Here is a 23,493-nt window from a genome sequence, read left to right as displayed (position 1 = left end):
GTAGAAAAATCGTGCCATTTTATCATGATTATTAGTGAGGACCTATTATATGAAGATAGGTTGAAAGTGGTCCTTTAAATTAAACAGGCCTTCCCCAATGACATTTGCAATGAAAATGTAGACAATCACGTTGTGACCTTCAGGCTAAATTCTTCAGAGAACAGACAGAGACTAGTGGTTTTGAACTGCATGACGGGTTCTAAATGAACAAACAACAGTTAAGTGTGCAGGGTGTGAGGGAACATTTACCCACTACTAGGGCTTTCACTTCTATGCAACCACTCCCTTACTGAGCAATGTGTGTGGGTGGCTGGGTGTGTGGGTGCCTGGGTCTGAGCACGAAAACAGCATGGTTGTTTTTCACCACCTGTGCGCAACCTAACACGCACATATTAACTGTATATATGATGATTTTGGGTGTGCCAGTACAGTACAGGTTACAGTAGAGGGACCCCTATACGGTAACCCTGTCATTTTTCAACCGTTTCGGACGTGGGGCGGCTCACCGGAATCGCAGCATGAGTGCACCAGTTGGCACTGAATGAGTACCCCAATCACCCAGGAAGAAGTTCACCGTCCCTTCTATTAGTAACACCCAGCACCCAGGGCGAAGTTCACCGTCCTATTAGTAACTTCGGGTTACTTCAGTAACCTCAGTTGTATAAGTGACTCGAAGAAGAGAGTCATATGGGGTGCCGACACCTGGTGGCGCAAAAGCACAGAAACTCTGCATGTACTCACGATCAAATTCCATTGGATCGTGAAAGTGTCGCTCACGGTGACATCCCCAACCCCACCCACTCGGTATAAAACCGGGGGTTGGTCCCGTGAGCGTCATTCCTATCAATCTACCTTTCTGCCGCTGACAAAGCAGAAGGGTGTCTTAATGACTCTCTTCTTCGGGTAACTTATACAACTGAGGTTACTGAAGTAACCCAAAAACCCAGGACCGATTGGGCTAAGTCCCTAGGTGCCACGTCAAGATTGTAATACGTGGCAAAGGTCAAGGGAGACGACCAACTTGCCGCTGCGCACACATCCTGGATGGGGACGCCCCGCGCCAGGGCCCAGGATGCCACCATGCCCCTCGTGGAGTGAGCTGTTAACCCTTCAGGGAGCTCCACCCCACTACTGGTGTAAGGCAGTTGTATAGCTTCCACAATCCACTGTGAAAGCCTCACCTTTGTTATAGGCTTCCCCTGCCACCTGGCGTAGGAGGCCCAAGAGACAAAGAGTTGATCTCCCTGTCTGAAGGGAGCTGTCCTGTCCCTGTACAGTCTGATCGCCCTGACTGGACAGAGACAGTGTAGCCGCCTGTCCTCTTCTGAGGCAAAAGGCGGTGGGTGGAACGCCATGAGCTCCACCGGGTCACGACCAGCAGGAAAGGTGTTTGGCTTGAAAGACAAGTTCGGCCTAACCGTGACCTTAGTGTTGTTACCACTAAACCTCATGCAGCTCTCATATTGACTGAGTGCGTGGATGTCACTAGCACGCTTCGCAGTTGTCAGTGCGCGACCAGCAGCGTGGTCTTCAGCGAGAGAAACTTCAAATCCACTGCCTCCAGTGGTTCGAATGGCTCCTTCGTAAGCGCGTCCAATACCACCGTCAGATTCCAGGCTGGGACCAGGGATCTGGCAACCGGTCTAAGGTGTAGGACACCCTTCATGAACTGACGGATCAGCGGGTGCTCACTCAGCGGTCCGTTGTTCACACCTAAGTGGGAGGCGGATATCGCCGCCAGGTTGACCTTAACCGAGGACAAGCCTAGACCTCTGTCCAGGAATTCCTGCAGGTAGGTCAGGATGAGCCCCACCGAGGCCTGGAAAGGAAGGACCCCACCAGGCCTGGTCGAGCACCAACGTTTAAACAGCTGCCAAGCCGTGTTGTACCGGCGTCTGGTGGAGACTGCTCTAGCACTCAGAATAGTCTCTATGACATTCTGTGGCAGATCTGCTACTGCGAGCGGCGGAAAATCTCGCCGTTGGCCTGCGTTAGCAGGTCGACCCTCAGAGGGAGTTGCCAAGGGTTGCGATAGAGGAGGGAAGCGATGTCCTGTCTCCAGGACCCCCAGGCCGGAGCCACCAGCAGTAGCTCAGAGCCCAAAACTCTCACCCTGGCTAGAACTTGTGGGATCAGTTCCAGCGGTGGGAAGGCGTAGAGTAGGCCCTGAGGCCACCGATGCGCGAAGGCATCCAGACCCAGAGGCGGCCTGCCTGTGAGGGAGAAGAACAGAGGGGACTTCGTGTTCTCTCCCGTGGCAAATAGGTCCGCCACCGGAACTCCAAATCTGTGCCACATTTGGCCCACCACCCATGGATGGAGGGACCATTCGCTGTAGCGGAGTGGGCCTCTCGATAGGAGGTCCGCAGCTGAGTTCTGGAGTCCTGGGACGTGACAGGCCGTGAGGGAGAGGAACCGGCCGTCGCACCAGACCAGCAGTCTGTGAGCCAGTGAGCACAGACGCGGGGATTTGATCCCCCCCTGTCTGTTGATGTAGGCCATCGTCGTGGTGTTGTCCGTACGGACCAACACGTGATGTCCCCCGAGGAACGGCTTGAACTCCTTCAAGGCGAGGAAAACCGCCATAAGTTCTAGATAGTTGATGTGAGCGGATCCCTTCAGGGAACCGTTCCACACCCCTCTGGCCGTCCTGCCCTCGTGAGTGGCTCCCCAGCCCGAAAGACTGGCGTCCGTGGTGACCACCTTTCTGGACAGGGGCAACCCCAGCGGTACCCCTTCCGTCAGGTTGCGTCTGTCGGACCACCATTTCAAGGCCAATACACAGCCCGGGGAGACCCTCACCCGGCGTTGTGTGAACTTGGGAGGCAGGTGTAAAGACTTCAACCATCGTGGGAAAGGTCTCATGTACAGCCTGCCCAGGCGTGCCAGAGATATGGCTGAGGCCATGAGGCCTGCCATGCGCAGGCACACCCGAGTTGTAGTGTGTGGCCTGTCCTGAACTGTGCGGTACATTTCAGTAGGTCGTCCACCCGGTCGGAGCTCAGTTTCGCGGTGTATGCGACTGAGTCCAACGTGATGCCTATGAAGTCCGTGGACTGCGTCGGCGTCAACATGCTCTTGGTATGGTTCACGTTGAAACCTAGGGAGGTCACGTGGGACAATACCCTGGCTGTGTTCTGTGCCGCTTCCTGCTCCGAGGCCGTGCTCAGAAGCCAGTCGTCGATGTAGCTCGCAACTCGGAGACCCTGTTGTCGTAACGGGGCGAGAGCAGTTTCCGTACATCGAACAAAAACCCTGGGACTCAGGGACATCCCAAAGGGGAGAACCGTATACTCGTACACTCTCCCCTGAAACCCGAACCTCAGGAACTTCCTGTGGGGTGGGTAGATAGGGATGTGAAAATAGGCGTCTTTTAGATCTATGGACGTGAACCAATCGCCTGGGCGTATGGACCGTGCCAGAGACTTGGCCGTCAGCATTTTGAACTTGAAAGTTTTGAGGTGTCTGTTGAGTGCTCGAAGGTCCAGGATAGGACTAGGAGCCCCCCCACCCTTTTTCTTGACCAGGAAGTAGCGGGAGTAGAAACCGCTGCGGCTCTGGCTGAGGGGCACCTCTCTGACGGCCTTCTTCTCCACTAGAGTCATTATCTCCTGTTGGAGTATATGGCCAGCCTGACCCCGCGCTTCGGTGAAGATGACCTCGCCGAACGTGGGGGGATCTCATAGCGAACTGGAGTCTGTAACCCTTCGCTAAGGTGCGCAGAACCCATGGTGACGCGCCGTGGCGTTCCCACTGTGCAATGTGCCTGGTCAAGGGGTGGTCCACCCCCATACCAGAGACATTTTCGGCATGACCAGTCTCCCCAGTGGCGTTTGAGCACGCCACCGGCTTCATGCCCACCGCTCTGCAGTGGGCAGCCCGTAGGTTGCCCCTGACAGAGGGTTCATGGTCCCCCGACATTGGTATTTTTGTTGTTTTTTTGTTTTGGGCAGTGCCCTTATTACAGAACATACAAAAACATGTGCATTTAGTGCAAACTTGTGTGGCTTGGTCACGGGCCCGTCCGTGGTGGGAACCCGTGCCATGAGCCTCGACCTCTTGTGGGGCGGCCCGGGAGTGCAGTCCGGGACTACTACGCCCAGTGCAAGCCCTGAGGTGGGGGGGATGGGGGAAGGCGTCAGGGCGCGTCTCCCCCGGGATGCAGGAAGAGTCACTTCTTCTGCTGAGCCTTTCTTAGCGCCGGCTGCGGCTGCTGGAGGGCGGCGGCGTTGGTCAGCGGCGTTGGTCAGCAGCGCGTGGGGGACGTCTGTCCCTCGCGTCCGCGGATGGAGCTCTTGGAGGAGCTCGTTGTCCGTCGTCCCTATCCTGGCGTGGGCGTTGAGGCTGGCGGCTGCCACCGCCTGGGCGCTGGTTCTGACGTTGGCCCTGGCGCATAGGCTGGCGTTGAACCTGGCGCGGAACGAAGTCCTTGGACTGGGCGCGTGGAGGGCGGGTAGGGGCAAAGGTGACAAGTGCCTCGTGGCCTGGTCGTTGCTCCTCGACCGCTAGGGCCATTCTTTCCAAGGCTCCTTTAAAAAGGCCCCCTGGAAGGATGGGACCTTCCAGGAGATCTTTGCGTATGGTGGCGTCCAGGGCTGGGTTGGTGTCAACCAGAGTTGGGGTCCGTTACTCATGAAAGTAATACACTACATATTACATGAAAAAGTAATGCCTTACATTACTTTATTACTCCCTGGAGAAAGTAACTAGTTACATTACTTTTGCGTTACTCTATAAAATCGCCTGAGATGCATTGTCAAATAATAAATCTTATCCTACGACAACAACATACTATTTAGTTTGGGGTCTGTGAGGCCAAATGGTGGTCCATGGCTAAAATGCAGAATACATACTGGACCTTGATATGAAAATGGTTGAAAACCACTGTACCACGTGGTTCTAGGCAAATATTAACTTTCCCAATATATATTCAAATAAAAATAATGAGACTGAGATAAATCAGTAGCCTATATGTTCACAGTGCTTTAGGATCCCTTTCTTTATGATGTGGAGTCCCCTGCTCCATTGCTCATTAAATGTAGTTTTTCATTTCGTCATATTTGGTTTATTTATCTCTGCATTAACTAACTAGTGATTGTGAGAGCACACGTTCTACAACAAACAAACAGACCCTCCCACTGGCAGTGTTGCCAGGTTTTAGAAGAGAAACAAGCAGCCATGTCTATGAAAACAAGCCCAAAAGAAGCCTGACTGGTCTATTATAAAACAAGCCCAAAGTCGCTTATAATAAGCGGACATGGCAACACCCCAACGCCTGCTCTGTCTCTGTGACAGTGGGAGACTGGGAGCTTGCTGTGCAGCGGAAAAGTGCTGCGGAGATTTTAATACCGAGACAACGTAAATGACAGTTATGACACAAGCACTGTAGGCTATATCACAAAAAAACTGACAATGATGTGTCCGGCCAGAGGTTGAGTTGGGAGGAGGACAGGTGGGTCTAAAACCGGACGTCTGGCCACCCTACGAGTCCATGACAGTAACGAAAAATGCTGTGCTGCTGATGATCTGACACCGGTTTGACATGTTCTAGTCCGTACTGCGTACTGCGTTGCCAGCGCACCATTAGTGTTCATGTTCAACTCATCTCCGTTGTGTGCATTATTCTCCAAAGCAACACTGCTGAAAGCAGCCACATGACGCAAGTTACGAGGCGCTGCAGCGACCAGTAACTGTAGTGTGATTATCAAATTTGGAGGAGTAGTGTCATTAGATTACTCGTTACCGACCAAAGTAGTGTCGTTACAGTAACGAGATTTTCCGTTACTCGTTACACCCAACTCTGGTGTCAACCCACCTGGATCGTTCAGCCACGAGGATGTAGGTGGCGATGCGTCCTGCCAGCGCCGTGGTTGCCCAGACGAACTTAATCATCTCCTTGTGTATGCGCTTCATCTCCGCCACCTCATCGCGGGAGGGGACAGCCCCCATACCCGCAAAGATGGCTGTGAGAGATCCTTGGAGCAGTGAGGCGGAGTTGAGATGTTTGCCCTGTGCAGCTGCAAGGGCATACATCTTCTTGGCGGCCAGGCTGGCGTCCCTTTCCTCCTTCGATGGAAGGAGAGGCTCTCTGGCCAGTGGTCTTATGCGGGGGGCAGTGGGGTCGAGAAGATATGCGCCCACGGTGGGGCCCACAGTAGCCATATCGTCAAGGCCGACCGACGGCATGAGGTCGGTGTCGAAGGTGGCCTTTGAGTGGGTCGGTGGTAGGTGGTAGGCTTCATCCATGGAGCCGTGAAGGTCGCCTTAAACCCCTGCGCCAGCGGCAAGACAACCTTGCTCGCTGGTGCTGGTGCTCCAGGCCATTTGTCCTCCGGGTTTGGAGGAGGTGCGGTCTCAGGCCATGGCCTGTTGCACCGAATGGAGGCCTGCCTGAGCAGTTCGACGAGGTCCCACCCCTCCGCTGGGGGGTGGAGGGGAGGATCGTCGTCTTCTCCGTCAGGGGGAGGAAGCTCCGCCTCCCTGGTGAGTTGTGGCATGTCAGGGTCATCTCCGGCGGCCATGTCGTTGTCCACGTCCTCGTATCCAACCTGGTCCAGGACCCTGAACTCATCTGGAGCCTCCTGGTAGGAGGGCAGGTCATCGCCGAGGGGCTGCTCGCGGTCAATGACGACGGCCCAGTTCCGTTCCGGGCTGGGTCGATAGGAACCGGCGTCCTCACTGTAGTCATTAGGGCTGTAGGTCAGGTCGTCTCGGGAGAAGGAGAGGAGGCTGCCCTCATTGTAGCTTCGTTCTGCTCTAAAAGAGGAGAAGGAGAAAGAGGCGGCTGGCTGGCGGTGTTGGGCCGCTGCTGGTGGCGCCCCCTGGGCTCCGAGCCCAAAACTCTGGTGGTACCCCGGTTCACCCCTGGGAGCCTTCCTGGTTGGGGAAGCGGGCTCAGGCTCCCCGTCGCGTTGCTGGGACGTCGCTGTCGGAAAGCGAGGTCTAGCGCCTGAAGCAGAGTGATTAAAATCACTGCGCCCAGCTGGTGGGGGGAGGGGGGGCCATGGTTCGGCCGCCCTGGACAGACGGTCCCTGAGATCGAAATTATCAAGGAGAGCTCTATCTTCATAGGCCTTGACTCTGGCCAGTCTTCGACCCTTCTCTCTGTCTGTCAGCCTGGAACATGCTGGGCACCAACCTGGCTTCTCAAAGGCATCTCTGATGTGTGGAAGACCAAGACAAAACATGCACAGTGCATGTGTGTCTGTCGGGGAGAGGAGGTAGAGACAGCCACGTCTGAAGCAACACTTTGGTTCCATGGGGGAGGGGTCGAATTCACTGTCGTCACCGTCACTTCCTTAATGTAAACGAAGTCCACACCCACAACACCAGAGGGAGTGCAACAAACCATGTACAACCCAGATTCGGCACAAACAAGGGACTAAATTATTTTCGCTCCTATGCCACCAAAATGTGGAACGCCCTACCAACAGTCATTAAGACATGTGAATCCCTTGACTCCTTCAAAACCGCTCTCAAAGGGCACCTACGGATGGCTGCAATTCGAAACTGGCCTCTGTAAAATCTGAATCCCCCCCACCCCCCCCCCCCCATTTCCCCTCACTGTTTAATGTATATTTTCCCTTTTTTGCTTCCTATATGATGAATTCCTGTTCTGTTCTTTAGCTACATAGAAATGTCTATTTGTATGTCTCTAAATGTTTGTATGTCTCTAAATGTTTTGATGAATTGAACAATGTGGACCCTGTTGTAAACAAGTGTAATGCTTAATTGGGTCGTCCACTCACAGTTAACAGTCTTTGTATTGAGTTTGTGCTTAAAATGTACTGTAAATTCTACAAACTGTTAATAAATATTTCAATCAATCAATCAAAAAAACCGCCGGTGGCCATGGTGTGCGATAGTTGATTTAATAAAAAATAAAAAATAAACTCTCAGAACTAGGGTTACGAAACAGGACTTACGTAACTTACGTAACCTATGCAACTCACGTAACCTGCGCAACTTACGCTCGGAGAATGCTAGTTGACGGCGCCGTTCGGCTGGACGTCAAGCTAGCGTTGTAAGATACGATGGTGAAGCCAAATCAACGCCTAACGGCTGAAGATAGCTCGGAAGTTAGCGAGGCTGTGGCTAGTTAGCGCGACGCCGGAAGGCTGAAGGCTAAAAGCGGGACGTAGCGTGCAGCTGCGGGCCGTGGGTTTAGCTAATAGCTGGTTAGCACCTCGCCGGTAGGCCCAGGGCTAACGGCTGGACGTAGCTAGTGTATAGCTACGCAGGTAGCGTAGACGAAGCGTGTAGCTACGGGCCGTGGGTCTAGCTAGTAGCTGGTTAGCACCTCGCCGGTAGGCCGAGGGCTAACGGCGGGACGTAGCTAGCGTAGACGAAGGGGAAAACGTGCCTGACGGCTACACTTTAAGCAGCGGGCTCGCTAGTGAGGGAAGCCGAAGGCTAGTAGCACTAAGGCAGCTAACTGTAGACCGAGGTCACAGAGCGAAGCAGTAAGCTAGCTGAGTGCTAAAGTGTGAAGCTAGTAAAGAGAAGGACTAAACAACAAGCCGCGTGACTGCCCACTTGTGTTTTATTGTCCGTGTAGAGGACTTACTGCTGGAGAACTTTTCTGCAACGTTCGTAAGTGAAGAAAAACACCTCGCAGGGGGCTGCGCATTTCCAGGTACAAGTATGAGAGAACTCGTCCGTTCTAGGGAAAACAGTTTCAACAGCCGGTGGTGAATTCTTTGTCAGAGCTATGTGGCATCTGCGGCAGAAAGGTAGAGGAATGACGCTCACGGGACCAACCCCCGGTTTTATACCGAGTGGGTGGGGTTGGGGATGTCACCGTGAGCGACACTTTCACGATCCAATGGAATTGTTCGTGAGTACATGCAGAGTTTCTGTGCTTTTGCACCCCATATGACTCTCTTCGAGAGAGGAACTTAAGACAACACCCAGCGCCCAGGACAAAGTTTTATCCAAACGACGAAGTTTATTGATATGAAAACCGATCGCATCGCTCCACAGCCTAGGAGCGCCTGTTGCGCAATCCTCGATGTTGCACAACAGTGCGACGTCATCGAAAATGGTCCCCCCCGTTTAGCCGACGACAATCTTAAAACGTTAATAACTCGCAACCTAAATCATCCCGTCCAATTCTAAGAAAATATCCTGTGTTAGACGGCCCTCTGCTGTCCAGTCGCTAGTCGCGCTAGATTTAATCATGCCTCCCGTTGTTGTCGATGGCCTTTGTGTGTTGTTTTGGCTACATTTAGCTGTTCCAGCCACATCTGGTATAACTTCCGGTCCGTCGGTAAAAGTGCTCCGTTGCTATAAATCGATTGGGCGCTATGATTCAATGGATTAACCCGGGCAATCGCAGTGCTAACTCATGCAAAACAGAAAGAATAGAAAAAAAGAAACAATCACGGCACTCCATCTTTAAGCATCATTTACAGACAGCATTTTCCATAGAGGGCAACCCTAGAACGCATCATGACTCTGATGAAGGCCGCAAGGTCGAAACGTTAGTCTCTCTTTTTGTATGCTCAGCACCTAAATAAAAGGCTCAAATTGTCCGTGCTGCTCCAGTCTCTTCTCCTTATGCAACTTTGATGTCCCTGCACCTGTGAAGCACCGGATCAGCCGTTTCAGGCTTGAGGCGCGTTGGTAGACTCCCTTTCTACCTAGAACGCATCATATCAGCAGTAAATTGATGTCTGGTCACCTGACATGAGTTGTGTATATCTTCAACATTTGCTGCTAGTCTAAGGCTGACAATAGTCATTTTATTGGTTAAACAAACACGAATTAATTAAGGCTCCGCTCTTAAACCCCTCTCCATGTCCAAATATCTCTCTCTCTCTCTCTCTCTCTCTCTCTCTCTCTCTCTCTCTCTCTCTCTCTCTCTCTCTCTCTCTCTCTCTCTCTCTCTCTCTCTCTCTCTCTCTCTCTCTCTCTCTCTCTCTCTCTCTCTCTCTCTCTCTCTCTCTCTCTCTCTGCTGTAATCTTTACAAGCATGGCTGCAGCTAATTAACTAAGGCCCAATGATTGAACTGAGTAACCTCGCAAGAGGGCTAGGGCAACTACTAGCTATTTTAGGAAAAGCTTGCTGGGCAAGGAAGTGGAGATATTTTGCCTCGAATGGCCACAGCTAGGCGATTATTTCAATATTTTGCCTCGATTATGATTAATGAAAGTTTACTTGTTTTAAAAGTTAAAATCTCAACGTGCCCCGATGCCATGTATTCAATTTATAGCCTTTATAGTGTCCGGGGAGAAATTTGTCTGGGGCACCAACACACACACACACACACACACACACACACAGTGTGTGTGCGTGCGTGTGCATGGGTTTCATAGATAGTATCTCTTGTCTTGGCTCCTAAATGGTTGCAGTGCACTCGTCTCTGGGGCCGGCATTAGCATGGTCAAGTTATTTCCTCTCAGGGGCTACAGTATTTCCACTGGCTGGGCGGGATTTTTCCATTCACTCCTTCAAACTTGTGTAAGAAAACGACAAGCTGTGTTTTTCCGTTATTTCCCTCGACACTGCGTGGGGGTACAATAAGAATGTGGTGGCTGTAGTGTCCTCGGACATTTGAGTATTTTGGGTTGTTCTTTAACTAACTAAAATTATTTGTGCAGTGAGGGGCTAGCTCCCTCAAAAAATATAAAGAAACTCTTGGATACAGTATATTTCTAAAAGGAGTGTGCTAATAATTGCTCCTATATTGTGGTGGCAGACTTTTGCAGAAAATATCAGATCTGCAAGCATGCGCAGGTATGTGAGCAATGAACGTTTATGTATTGATACAGTATATTTCTAAAAAGTAGAATGCATGCACACACGCAAGAACGCACGCAATACTAGGTTGTTGTTGTGGTCGTCAGCCATTGTCCGACGTAGCGTTTTGCGTGACGTCCGACTTCTAACCCCATTACTAAACCTAACCTTAAATCTAACCCTATTACTAAACCTAACCCCATTACTAAACCTAACCCTAAAGCTAACCCTATTACTAAACCCAACCCTAAATCTAACCCTATTACTAAACCTAACCTTAAATCTAACCCTATTACTAAACCTAACCCTAAATCTAACCCCATTACTAAACCTAACCCTATTACTAAACCTAACCTTAAATCTAACCCTATTGCTAAACCTAACCTTAAATCTAACCCCATTACTAAACCTAACCCTAAAGCTAACCCTATTACTAAACCCAACCCTAAATCTAACCCTATTACTAAACCTAACCTTAAATCTAACCCTATTACTAAACCTAACCCTAAATCTAACCCCATTACTAAACCTAACCCTAAATCTAACCCTATTACTAAACCTAACCTTAAATCTTTTTTTTTTTCTTTTTTTTTTAAGATATTTTTTTGCGGCTTACGCCTTTTATTGATTTTTGAAGGGACAGACAGTAGGCTGACAGGAAACGGGAGAGAGATGGGGGGATGACATGCAGTAAAGGCCGTGTCGGGTCCGGGAGTCGAACCCGCGGCACACTGCGACTGGATTACCAGTCCGGTGCCCAGACCGTTACGCTACGGCCTGGGCCCTAACCTTAAATCTAACCCTATTACTAAACCTAACCTTAAATCTAACCCTATTACTAAACCTAACCCTAAATCTAACCCCATTACTAAACCTAACCCTAAATCTAACCCTATTACTAAACCTAACCTTAAATCTAACCCCATTACTAAACCTAACCCTAAATCTAACCCTATTACTAAACCTAACCCTAAATCTAACCCTATTACTAAACCTAACCCTAAATCTAACCCTATTACTAAACCTAACCTTAAATCTAACCCCATTACTAAACCTAGCCTTAAATCTAACCCCATTACTAAACCTAACCTTAAATCTAACCCTATTACTAAACCTAACCCTAAATCTAACCCCATTACTAAACGTAACCTTAAATCTAACCATATTACTAAACCTAACCCTAAATCTAACCCCATTACTAAACCTAACCTTAAACCTAACCCCATTACTAAACCTAACCTTAAAATGAACCCTATTGCTAAACCTAACCTTAAATCTAACCCCATTACTAAACCTAACCTTAAATCTAACCCTATTACTAAACCTAACCTTAAATCTAACCATATTGCTAAACCCAACCTTAAATCTAACCCTATTACTAAACCTAACCCTAAATCTAACCCTATTACTAAACCTAACCCTAAATCTAACCCTAACCTCATTCTTAACCGGCCACGTAAGTATACCTAAACATAAAGCGAAGGTTTTTGAATTGTGGTAGTTTCACGATGTTTTCTGTTTCCTAATCGCAGGCAGTATGGGCTCCAGTAGAGCCATCGCATGGTCTTGCAACTATGGATGCCCCGATACTTTTTTTCGATTTCCGATCCGATCCCGTTACCACAATGTATGCAGGGTTTCCTGCACAATGTTGTTGGCATGGCGCTGCGCCATGCTTGAAATAAATTGCGCCATGCCAAGCTTTTTTTTTTTGAGGGGGATAGTGAATCATAGTGTGTGTGATATGAAATGTCCAGTACCTCCCCAGTGCCTCCCCCAGTGCCACCCCAGTGTCTGCCCAGTTTCCGCCAAGTGCCTCCTCAGTGTCTCCCCCGTGTCCCCCTGAGTGCCTCCCCAATGTCTCCCCAGTGGCTGCAGTTTCTCCGCAGTGCCTCACCAGTGTCTCCCCAGTCTCCCCAGTGCCTCCCCAGTGTCTCCCCACTGCCTCCTCAGTGCCCCCCCAGTGTCCCCCCAGTGCCTCCCCATGTCTCCCCAGTGTCTCCCCAGTGCCTCCCCAGTGCCCCACCAGTGCCCCCCCAGTGCCTTCCCAGTGTCTTCCCAGTGCCTCCCCAGTGCCTGCCCAGTGTCCCCCCAGTGCCTCCCCATGTCTCCCCAGTGTCTCCCCAGTGCCCCCCCAGTGCCTCCGCAGTGTCTCCCCAGTGCCCCTGCAGTGCCTCCCCAGTGTCCCCCAGTGTCTCCAATAGCAATACAAGAGCAATAATACAAATTAATCTTAATTTATTAATCAAATTAATTAATTAATTAATCAAATTTTTCTAGGTCCCCCCACGCCCAGCACCATGCCAAGGCCTTTTCCTGCAGGAAACACTATGTGTTAGCCGATACCGATACCAGAGAATAAAACTCAAACATCCGGTCCGTCGGTAAAAGTGCTCTGCTGCTATAAATCGCTGGGCACATTTATTTAATGGATTCAATAACACCGGGCAATTAATGTGTTAATATAGCGTCAAAATACTTTTAGCCAAGTTATCCATACTTTATACATTAGCTCAAGGTGCGTCATGAAGTGAAACACAGATTGTAGATCTGCTATATATATATATTACAATCTTTTAAAAGTCTTGAACATTAGTTCAACACCGGCAACACCGTTAGTTTATGGACTGGACCTTGGGGTGGGGAAGTTTCTCCTAAAAAGAAAACATCAGCATCAATTTTAGAAGACATCTGAATCCCCCGCCACCCTCCCTCCTCCTCCCTCCCCTAAAAGAAAAAAAAAAGTGTGTTAACAGAATTCAGAGAGTGTAAAAAACTTAACAGGTCACGGGTCCATTTTGAGTTAATTAAATGGGAGTATTTTATAGTGCGGAGAAAGAGCACAGTGGAGGGGTGGGGGGTGCTTCATCAAGCAGCTTCTACACCCCGTAGTGAACGATGAGGGGCATGACTCACTGAAGGCAATTCCGCACGCACGTGCACGCACGCAGGTAATTGGTGTCATGAAAACTGCCAGTCTGCGACAAGGTAGTGGCACCGTCTCCCTCTCTCTGTCTCACTCCCGCCCTATCTCCCTCTCTCAATATCTCAAGCCCTCTCGCCGCCTCTCTCTCGCCGTCTATCTCACTCGCCTCTTTCTCTAAATAAAATAGCCAATCTGCAAGCCCACTGTGAGCTTGTACAGATCTGCCAATTTCAACACGTAACATCTATGTTGAGGAAAAACAAAAACAAGAAGTTCAAAATGATTGAATGTAGTATTCATTATCTTCAAAATGTGTCAGGTTATTTAAAATGTGTCAATCTACAAGCTCAGAGGACACCTTTGTTCTCTGAACTGGTTGACAGACTTATGAGCTCTGGTAGGCCAACTACACGAGCCTCAACAAGTGGTAACTGTATTGTTCCCAGGTGTAACAACTCATTCAGACAGTCTGCCTTCTCAGTAAAGGAGGCAAACCTTTGGAACTCCTTGCCTACGGTTCTAAAACTAGAGACGGACGGTTACGTTATCTACAGAGGACTCAAATTATGGTTGAAATCACATCAACTGTGCTCGCATCATGTACTGTATAGCCTTCTGACTGGTTACCTGAGTGATTGTTTACTTTTGTTTTGTAGGATAATGTAATTGGTACTGTAATGTTGTTGTAAAATATTATTAGTATATAGCCTATTCCTTTTATGTACTTTATGTACTACTGTAGGTGGTGAAAATTAGCACTTGTGCTAACACAGTAGTGTAAGAGCAATGAATCTACTAATTGTGACCAAATTTGACTGCGGGACTGCCATTGGATTTTTTTGAATTTTCGTTTTTTCATGTCATATGAAAGCAGGGAAGGTCCACTTCAGTGATGCTTGCGGAACTCGACTACGTTGCGTTCCTGACCGCATCACTGTCATGGCAATAATCACGTTAAACCACCCCTTCTCGTGTAATATTGCTTAATTAGCCTACATTATAACGTGACATTTATTATACACCTCGAAAATAGCATAACATTGCCGAAGAGACACTTCTATAGGTCGGACTATGGCTATTATTTTTTGTGCAGGACTACTGTATACAGTATTTGTGGGGTAGAAAACACATAGGCGAGCACAAAAAACACACACATTTTGAAAAGATGAATTGCATAGGACCTTTAAAGCAGGGGTTCTCAACCTGTTGGTCGCGACCATAGACTATAAAAAATATGGACAAAGCGTTCCCCGGGTCTAACATGAACGTAAAATGAAGCCTGTAATAATATGCTAATTCCTGATGTAAGTCGCCATCTTTCTAGATCCGTTTGGTACCAGCTGGCCATTGGCTGGCTCCGTTTTGTACCAGCTGGTCATTGGCTGCCCAGACAACGAGGTGGGACTTCCCCCCTTCTTCTCCGTTGGTTTTTATTTTGACTCGAGTGGGAGGAGAAGACTCTTGAGTGGGAGGGGAATCCCGATCATAGACTGTAACGGTAGCCACGCCCCTCAGAACATACGCAACTTTATGGTCATTTTTTTAATTAATGGGACCATAATTTTCCAAAAAGAATATTATGACATTAGAAATGAGACTTTAAACTAGTGACTGGAAGAAGAAAGTATTCATGACCATGTTTATTAAGGTAATACAGTCTAGGTGAAGTTGGGCCAAAATACATGGGCCTCTATGGAGATATGGGGCTTTTTGGGTCCAGTCCAGCGCCACAACAGGCCATTATATGAACTACCGATTTCAAATGAGGCTTCACGAAATATCTGGCTGACTGCCCCCCTGGTCGCGACCCATCGGGGTCCCAAAATTATTTTGGGGGGTTCCCCAGATGATTAAAAAAAAGTAAACATTTACATAGGCTACACATAAACCCCCTTTCCACCGGTTGGTTCCCAATGGGAACCGGTTCAGTTCTTTTTGGTTCTTAGTCCATGAGCCAGAGCTCCAAAATTGGTGGGAAAAACTAGACCTATATTAAATTGTTTATAGGATCAATACAAGTAAATGTATACATGATAACCCTTCCATATTAGTAGCTTTTTCATATTTTCCATTTTGGATATTTTCCTACATAATGACTCATTTGCATATTTAAAAATGTAAAATTTGTAATGCAATAAATCATTGTCTTCGTGTAAAAGTACTCAATTGGGGAAGTTTCATGGTGATAACAATCTAATATAGGTATGGTTTTGCCCACTCAATTCATAATTAACGTTCCAATGTTGGCGCTCTGGCTCGGACTAAGAACCAAAAAGAACTGAACCGGTTCCCATAGGGGGTCGCGAGACATGGCCAAAGCATTTCCGGGGGTCCCCAGACAAACAACGTTGAGAACCCCTGCTTTAAAGGACTGCATCACCCATTTTCAACCTATCTTCACACAATTGATCTTCCTCACCAATGTTCGCTATGAGCTTGTAGATCTGCTATTTTTCAATAGCTAAAGTACCGTAAAACATAATGCTTTAAAACACCAAAAGGGGTTCCAGCCCAGAATGGGATAAACTTGTAACATTGCAGTAGAATTGCAGTAGAATTGATATACTTGTGAGTACTTTTTTTCCCTCCACTGAGATACAGCATACTGTATACCTTAATAGGTATTGATTCCATGCGGTGGACACACTCCAAGGACTGCAATCGCTGGGGATAATATAATTGTGTTTTCATTAGAAGCTATAGGTCACTAGTGTGTGTGTGTGTGTGTGTGTGTGTGTGTGTGTGTGTGTGTGTGTGTGTGTGTTCAAGCCTGTCTCAGGATAATTCCCAGTCCTTTCATGTTGTCACAGGGGTCTCATGGCACTGGGCTGGTTTCTACCAGATGTTCCCACCATCCTCTCTCTCTCTCTCTCTCTCTGTCTGCCTACGCTCCCACTTTCCATTTTCAGGGATGAGAAACTCACTTCTAAATGTTCCATGTCTCTCTCTCTCTGTGTGTGTGTGTGTGTGTGTGTGTGTGTGTGTGTGTGTGTGTGTGTGTGTGTGTGTGTGTGTGTGTGTGTGTGTGTGTGTGTTGGATCAGTGGAGATGTTTCCCTGCATGGACGAGCACACTTTACCGCAGTGTTTCCCCCCTTTTTTTTATGATGCATTGGTAAAAAAAGAAAGAAAGAACATGTTGCCAGGCACACAGGGGTATGTTGTAACGGTAATAGCCGATTTCATCGTTGTTGTTGATGATTTTACAACACAGGCTGGAGGGAACACACTTTAGCCACAGAAACCCTAAAAGTATATAGTATAGGCTATTAGGCTGCAGACCCTTTGAGAAGACTTTGTGCATGAAGGGACTCCCTTCAGTCTCAAGAGAAGATTTGCATTGTTAGATTTCAGCATTTTACAGAATTAGATTACATATTTTAGTACACAATTAGATAATCTAATTCTGTACTAAAATGCATCTAATCTGTAATCTAAAATATGTAATCTAAGATATGCAATATGTAATCTAAGATTACAGATTAGATGCATTTTAGTACAGGATTATATTACAGATTAGATGCATTACAGTACAGATTTTTACAACTTCATACATAACAGTGGGTTAATCTACCAGTGAAAGGTTTAAATCTGAATGCCCGCTCTAATACATTATCGCATTGGGTAACTTCTAATTAAAAAAACAAATCACACTTGCGTGAAGTGAGGGGTGCTCTTCTTATCATCATACATCACATTCCGTGCTCATTCCGTGGTGCACACAGACACTCAAAGCTGAGCATATAGGAGGGGCTAGCACTCCTCAATAATAGGACATTCTTCCTTGTTTGGTTTTGGGGACAGTGCAGGACAGTGAGGGACAGGTCCCCCCCCGCAAGTTTTCCCCCCCGAGGGTCAAAACGTTTTGAAACCATTAACATCACAAGAAAGGAGAACAACTGATGTGCAACCCGCAGGCAGCCCGTCTCAGAAGACATTAAACGCACCAAAGGTCCTCCTGACAGCACAGCCACTACAGAGAGCGGCCGCATGAATTCTGCTCCCACGCGGGTCAGCGGAACGTGACACGTTTCCCACATGGAGCCACCAACTTATCACGATATTTTTTCAAGCTTATCACGATACACGATATTATCACGATATTTCCGCGCGCGTTTTTTTTATGGTTATTTTTCAAGTTACTTAACAGTACAAGGTAACAAAAATGTAAGAAATACCATTTAGACTGTATTTAGACATTTAAATACCATGAGAAACTCCTCATCGGTATGTGCACGAGCACACACACACACACACACACACACACACACACCCCCCACACTATTATAATGTAGCTGTCAGCAGAAACCGCTTGTCATTTTTTTATATTTTATGTCTTGCAAATGTATGCTCTACCATACTATAGCATCACACAAAAGCAACAGAAATAGCAGATCCGCAAGCTCTGCTTATCGTCTCTGTCGGTGGAAATCCCATGTCCAAAACGGTTAAGGATTCAAATTAAAAAAGGGCTAAAGTAGCAGATCTACAAGCTCAAATCATGTCACTTCACTCACACATCTCGTGCTTGTGGATCTTCTACTTTTGGTGCTTTTGTCTGACGCTGTATCAGTGATGTAAATATGTTTTCAATGTAATGGGTCCCGGGATGCACAGGTGGTCATTCAAATTAGTCCCAAAAAGTTGTTTTGGGACAACTTGTTTTTGGCCTTTAGTGTGGTCAACTTTTTGAGGGCACAAGGCCAAGTGCCAGGGCATGAAGGCCATCAATTAAAACAATGATTTTAAGTCCCCGCTCATTATTATTATAGCTTAAAAGGTTAAGGATGATTACATTTGTTTTAATTTAAAGGCGAACATTGGTTCAGAACAGTGCTTCTTAAATAAATAATCACAGCTTTAAATAACAAAATATAAGTAGCTACTGTTGTAAAATATTGTAAACATGTCTGTAACATGGGGTCCCAGTGCAGAGATGAAAATCACAATGAAAAGGCCTGGGACCCTGTCACCCTGGGCTAATTCATATACATTTAATTTGGGGGTCCTTGAAATTCCCGAAGAAGTCCTTGAAATGCCTGAAGAAGGTCAGTAGACCGAAAGCTTGCCAAAAATAAATTGATTGTGCACAGATCTGAGTGTGCGGAGCTTCCCTTTATTTTTTCTCTTTCCCTTTCCCTTTGTGGCTCCAGCACCTCTCTAAAGTTTTTTTCAGCGGATGAGCGGTGGTTCCTTTTCTATTGGGGTCCTTGAAATTAAAATGGCTGAGGATCACTGGATTAAACTGAGTTAATTCACAGAAAATACAATGACAGACAGCCTACATTCATTTGTATAGCCCTATGTTTCTGTTCTGCCTCGTCTGTTGTTGTTCTGATGTTGTCACAACTGTGATTCATATGTTCCTTGTTTTTACCTTCTAACTTTGTTTCTTAAGGTGCTTTATAAATAACATTTAATTTTACTTACAGTACTTACATAACTTTTGAATGAGGGCTTGGTTTATAAAAGATTATTTTGTGCTAAAGTAATATATTGAATAACATGTAGATGTTAAGGCTAAACTGGCATATGGCATTGTGGGGGGTGCAGGACTGAGGACTCTGGAGATAAGTCAAGTGTAAAAAGCATTTTGTACACTTGTGTGCTTATGAACATTTACCACGTTATGTCCGCATTGATACAGAAATTAATGATTATTAAGTGAGCGACGCGTGTACAGTGAGCGGCGCGCGCTCTGGTGCTTGGCTACTTGGCTACTAGCCGTGGCCAGCCTAACGCCAGGGCTCCACCGGGCGCGTTGCATCTCCGTCGCGTGCGTCAACAAACAAACCGGTTCAATTTTAATGGTGACCCTTTCATTGATTACAAGGGGAACATTCTGTGATGGTGACGGAGACGCGATGCTGACGCGGCCGGTGGAGCCCCGGTGTTACGGACAATTTACTCTGTCAACTAACGTAGCAGACGATAGCTTGGTAAATGGTGGAGGAGGAGTCCTGCAGTCTATGCTGTTGCGTGGTGTTGTTTCGTGAGTTTATATTCATGAAGACGAGTCACGTTGGTCTTAACACTTACAGCACGTAGGACGCCTGAGAACGTCATAGGATACCGAACGTAGAGTTCTAAGGACGTCTGAGGACGTCCTAGCGACATCCCAGCGATGCGGGGCGAGATATTAATATTCAGAATTTTTCCTATTTATTTTTTTGGCATTTCGCTTTTCGCTTGCCGTATGCTAACGCTCAGTGCAACTATTAGCTTATTATTGACTCCCACGTTAGCGAGACGGAAAGAATGACTCGTAGCTCCTAATCCAGGGCGCTCTCCGTGGTGATGAATAGAGCGATATGCTGGCGCTTATTTTCTGCTCCTCATCCGTCTCTCCCGCAAAATATGAACGCTTTTTGGAGCGTAAAACAATATATTAAGATGATCGGGGATGTTGAGGTCACTTTGTAAAGTCAACTTTTTTAGGAAAGTGTTTCCGGTTCATGGCTTTCAAAGTAAAAGCGATCAGACACCTCCGGTATTCTATAGCCTATATTTTGAAGGCAGTCGGCGTACTCAATGTGTTAACACACGGGCTCTGTCTGTGTGACAGACGTGGAGTTCTTTTTGGGAACTATAACACGTCGCCTTTCCTCGACATGTTGAGCTGTTTACTACAGCGCAATGCTGTTTTCCCCTCTGCCTAGAAGAAAGGGGGCGGGGACTTTGGGAGTGCTGAGAACTCAACAGAGTTATAAGCAAACCACACCGTCCATTGGAGTGCCGTAGCAACGTGTGGTTAGCTTGTAGATCTTTTATTTTTTGTGAACGAAACCGTCGTACTGCAGAAGTAAAAATTACGGCATAGAACTGCATATATAGTGTGCATTCACTGTCTGATGCAGCACATTTATCGTGATGGAAACGATAACTCTAAAAAGCGGCCCAGGCCGTGGCGTAACGGTCTGGGCACCGGACTGGTAATCCAGTCGCAGTGTGCCGCGGGTTCGACTCCCGAGCCCGACACGGCCTTTACTGCATGTCATCCCCCCATATCTCTCCCGTTTCCTGTCAGCCTACTGTCTGTCCCTTAAAAAATCAATAAAAGGCGTAAGCCGCAAAAAATATATCTAAAAAAAAAAAAAAAAAAAGCCATATCGTGGAGACGTTGTATCGTCCCGACGATAATTATCGCCATATCGTCCACCCCTAGCCTCAACTATACTGTACAACATACAGTATAACACACACACACACACACACACACACTTTATTTGCAATCACATTTTACAAGAAATGTCTTGAACACAAACAATAGTGGATGTGCAAACTTGAGAAAACTCTACAACAAGTGCTTCAGGATACAGATCACGGGTACAGAAAGCATCGCCTTCTCCATAAATGGCGACTGCCAATTATTGCAGACACTGAACAGAATTGGCTCTCGGCTTGGGCATGCCTGCAATCTGCAGGCCCCTCACGACTGCTTTGTGGACATTACCGAGGCTTCCAAATATGAACACAAGTAGTTTACATCTGTAGCCAAGCTGTATAATAGCATCCTTAAGACGCTGGTACTTAAGCAAGGTAAGGAATGCCTCTTCCAGACTGTGGTCAAATGTAAATGCCACTTCCAAAATGGTCACTTCTCTACTGCGCGCACACACACACACACACACACACCCCCCCCCCCCCCCCCCCCCTCTGGTAACCCCACACACCATTCATCATCACCGTTCATACTGCAATCCACGGCAAAATAAATGAATCATGTATAAATGATTGTAAAGGATGTAAAGGATTTACTTACAAGGAAATAGAGAGGAGGAGGAGTAGTGGTTTCCACAGATTTCCCTAGTTTCTCTCCTATACCGGGTGCTGATGATATGTTAGGTAAAGCACAGTTGGCCCGTATCGTTCCGAGGTCTAAATATAACCCAGAGAGCTTGTAGCTGCGGCGGGAGAATAAACCGGGCCGGCTCGGGCTTTTCCGCGCCGCACGGCGGACAATGTGTTTGTCATGAGAGAGCTCATTCTGAGAGAGCCCTAGTAGAAAGCATGCAAGCACATAGCGGAGGAGAGGAAAGTACACACACAGCACAGAGAACTACACACACACACACGCTGCTGCATGGTATGGGGCCCTGTCCCTAGAACGAGGGAGGGAGGGAGCTCTACTGGAGGGATTTGGTATCATTTCCAATGTGTGTGTAGAGAACACCAACTAAGACGACGTTTGTCGACTACCTTTTTTTCACTGACGAAAACTAAATGGAAACTAAATGAAAACGTAGCTATGATGAGTAAGACTAAATATACTGACAATTTCGTTGACAAATAAAAACTTGACTAAAATGCTAGGAAGGGACTAGTGGACAAGAGATTCTGTATAAGTCGTTTTGTGGCTATTTTCAGCAAGTGTAAAAACTGTCATTATACGACGGCATCAAGGCCCGCCAAAATCTTATGATATTTAGTCGACTAAAACTAGACTAACACTAAAACATTCCAGGTGACTCAAATGTGACTAAAACTAAAAACAAACTTTGCTGCCAAAAACAACACTGGTAGAGATAATTACTGTATATCTATCGGCCATTAGGCCGTTGGATGTTATCTAATGCTGCTGCATTGTCTGATGGAAGCCAAACATAAAACGAAATAGAACTGCACTCTGTCGAGTGCACACAAGTAGTGCGTAAGCAGAGCACGCAAGTACTGTGGATCAGTGTCGGGTGGATTAAAGGAAATGCCTCTATGTATATGGGATGTTCTGTCTCTTATATCACAAACAGCGGGACACTCACACCACAGAACATCTACTGAATGTTGTTTATGTCACAATCCCTTTAGGGATGTCAAACTCAAATACACAGTGGGCCAAAATAAAGAAATTGGTACCGGTCGAGGGCCAGACTGTGTTGGGGAGAGGGGTAGCTGAAAGTTGACCAAGTGATATACTTTCACTGCTGATCAATAGTGAAGAGAAGACGCATGCTTGTGCTTGCGGGCCAATGCATTGTGGGACTTATTAGTATTATGGTGGTCCGTGCAATATACCAGAGGGCCAGTTCTAATACTAATTAAATATCATCCCGCGGGCCAAAGATAATTCATTCACGGGCCTGATTTGGCCCCCGGGCCTTGAGTTTGACATACTGTATATGCATAAGGCATATCATACCAGATACTGTAGGCCCCTTTTCTACCAAAATAACAAACTTGTGATTAGACTCTGTGCCGCACTACGAGCTTGTAGACAAACACACACACACACACCTTATGACTGTTTAATTCCCACTGTGCTCGCTAAAGAAAAATGTATGACCTTATTCGAAGGAAAATGTAATTTAGCAGCTAGCTGCAAACAAATTAGATGAAAATGGGATTTGCTCCTTTGCATGTTGCCCTCTGTCTTCCAGTCACCATAATGAATGCAGTGATTCAGTGAAACAGCGAGAGCTAAAAAGTAGGCCTATTTATTTATTTTACCAGGGATTCATGTAGCACGGGGCCCCGCCGTGAGAAATGAAAGGCATGTTGGACAATTATTTTGCCTGATTAACTGCGTGCATGTGGGCATCAAATGTGTCCGAAGCTTTTTGCTGGAGCACAGAACTGTTTTCTTCTGCAAACATACACACCAACAGTAAAGTCCTGAATGTTGCGTGTTCAAATTTAAGCAAATAGACAGGCCTTCATTTTTCAACAAAATAATATTGGCGTACGGCGAGATCGCCGCATTTGTCACCATTTATCATTCTAACGTGACTTTGGCCTGTCTGCTCAATTATCACGTCAAGGTCAACTTAACTTTAACTTTATTGTCCGCAGGGGACATTTGGCTTTGGCTTTCATTGACAAAAACATAATAG

General features: G+C 47.0%; 1 long non-coding RNA gene across 1 annotated transcript in view; it reads right to left on the bottom strand.

Moving 5' to 3' along the window:
- LOC310863410 overlaps positions 1 to 21,555 on the bottom strand; it is a 108,448-nt gene extending 86,893 nt beyond the window's left edge. The window contains exon 1 of the long non-coding RNA XR_014569662.1: positions 21,429 to 21,555. This is a non-coding gene — a long non-coding RNA (uncharacterized lncRNA). The remainder of the gene's footprint in view (positions 1 to 21,428) is intronic.
- Between the last annotated feature and the right edge of the window lie 1,938 nt (positions 21,556 to 23,493).

This window comes from Protomyctophum parallelum (assembly GCF_964188405.1).
Source record: "Protomyctophum parallelum genome assembly, chromosome: 8".
Lineage (NCBI taxonomy): Eukaryota > Metazoa > Chordata > Actinopteri > Myctophiformes > Myctophidae > Protomyctophum > Protomyctophum parallelum.
Note: the sequence above shows the minus strand (reverse complement) of the source record. Positions and strands in the feature narration are given on the sequence as shown.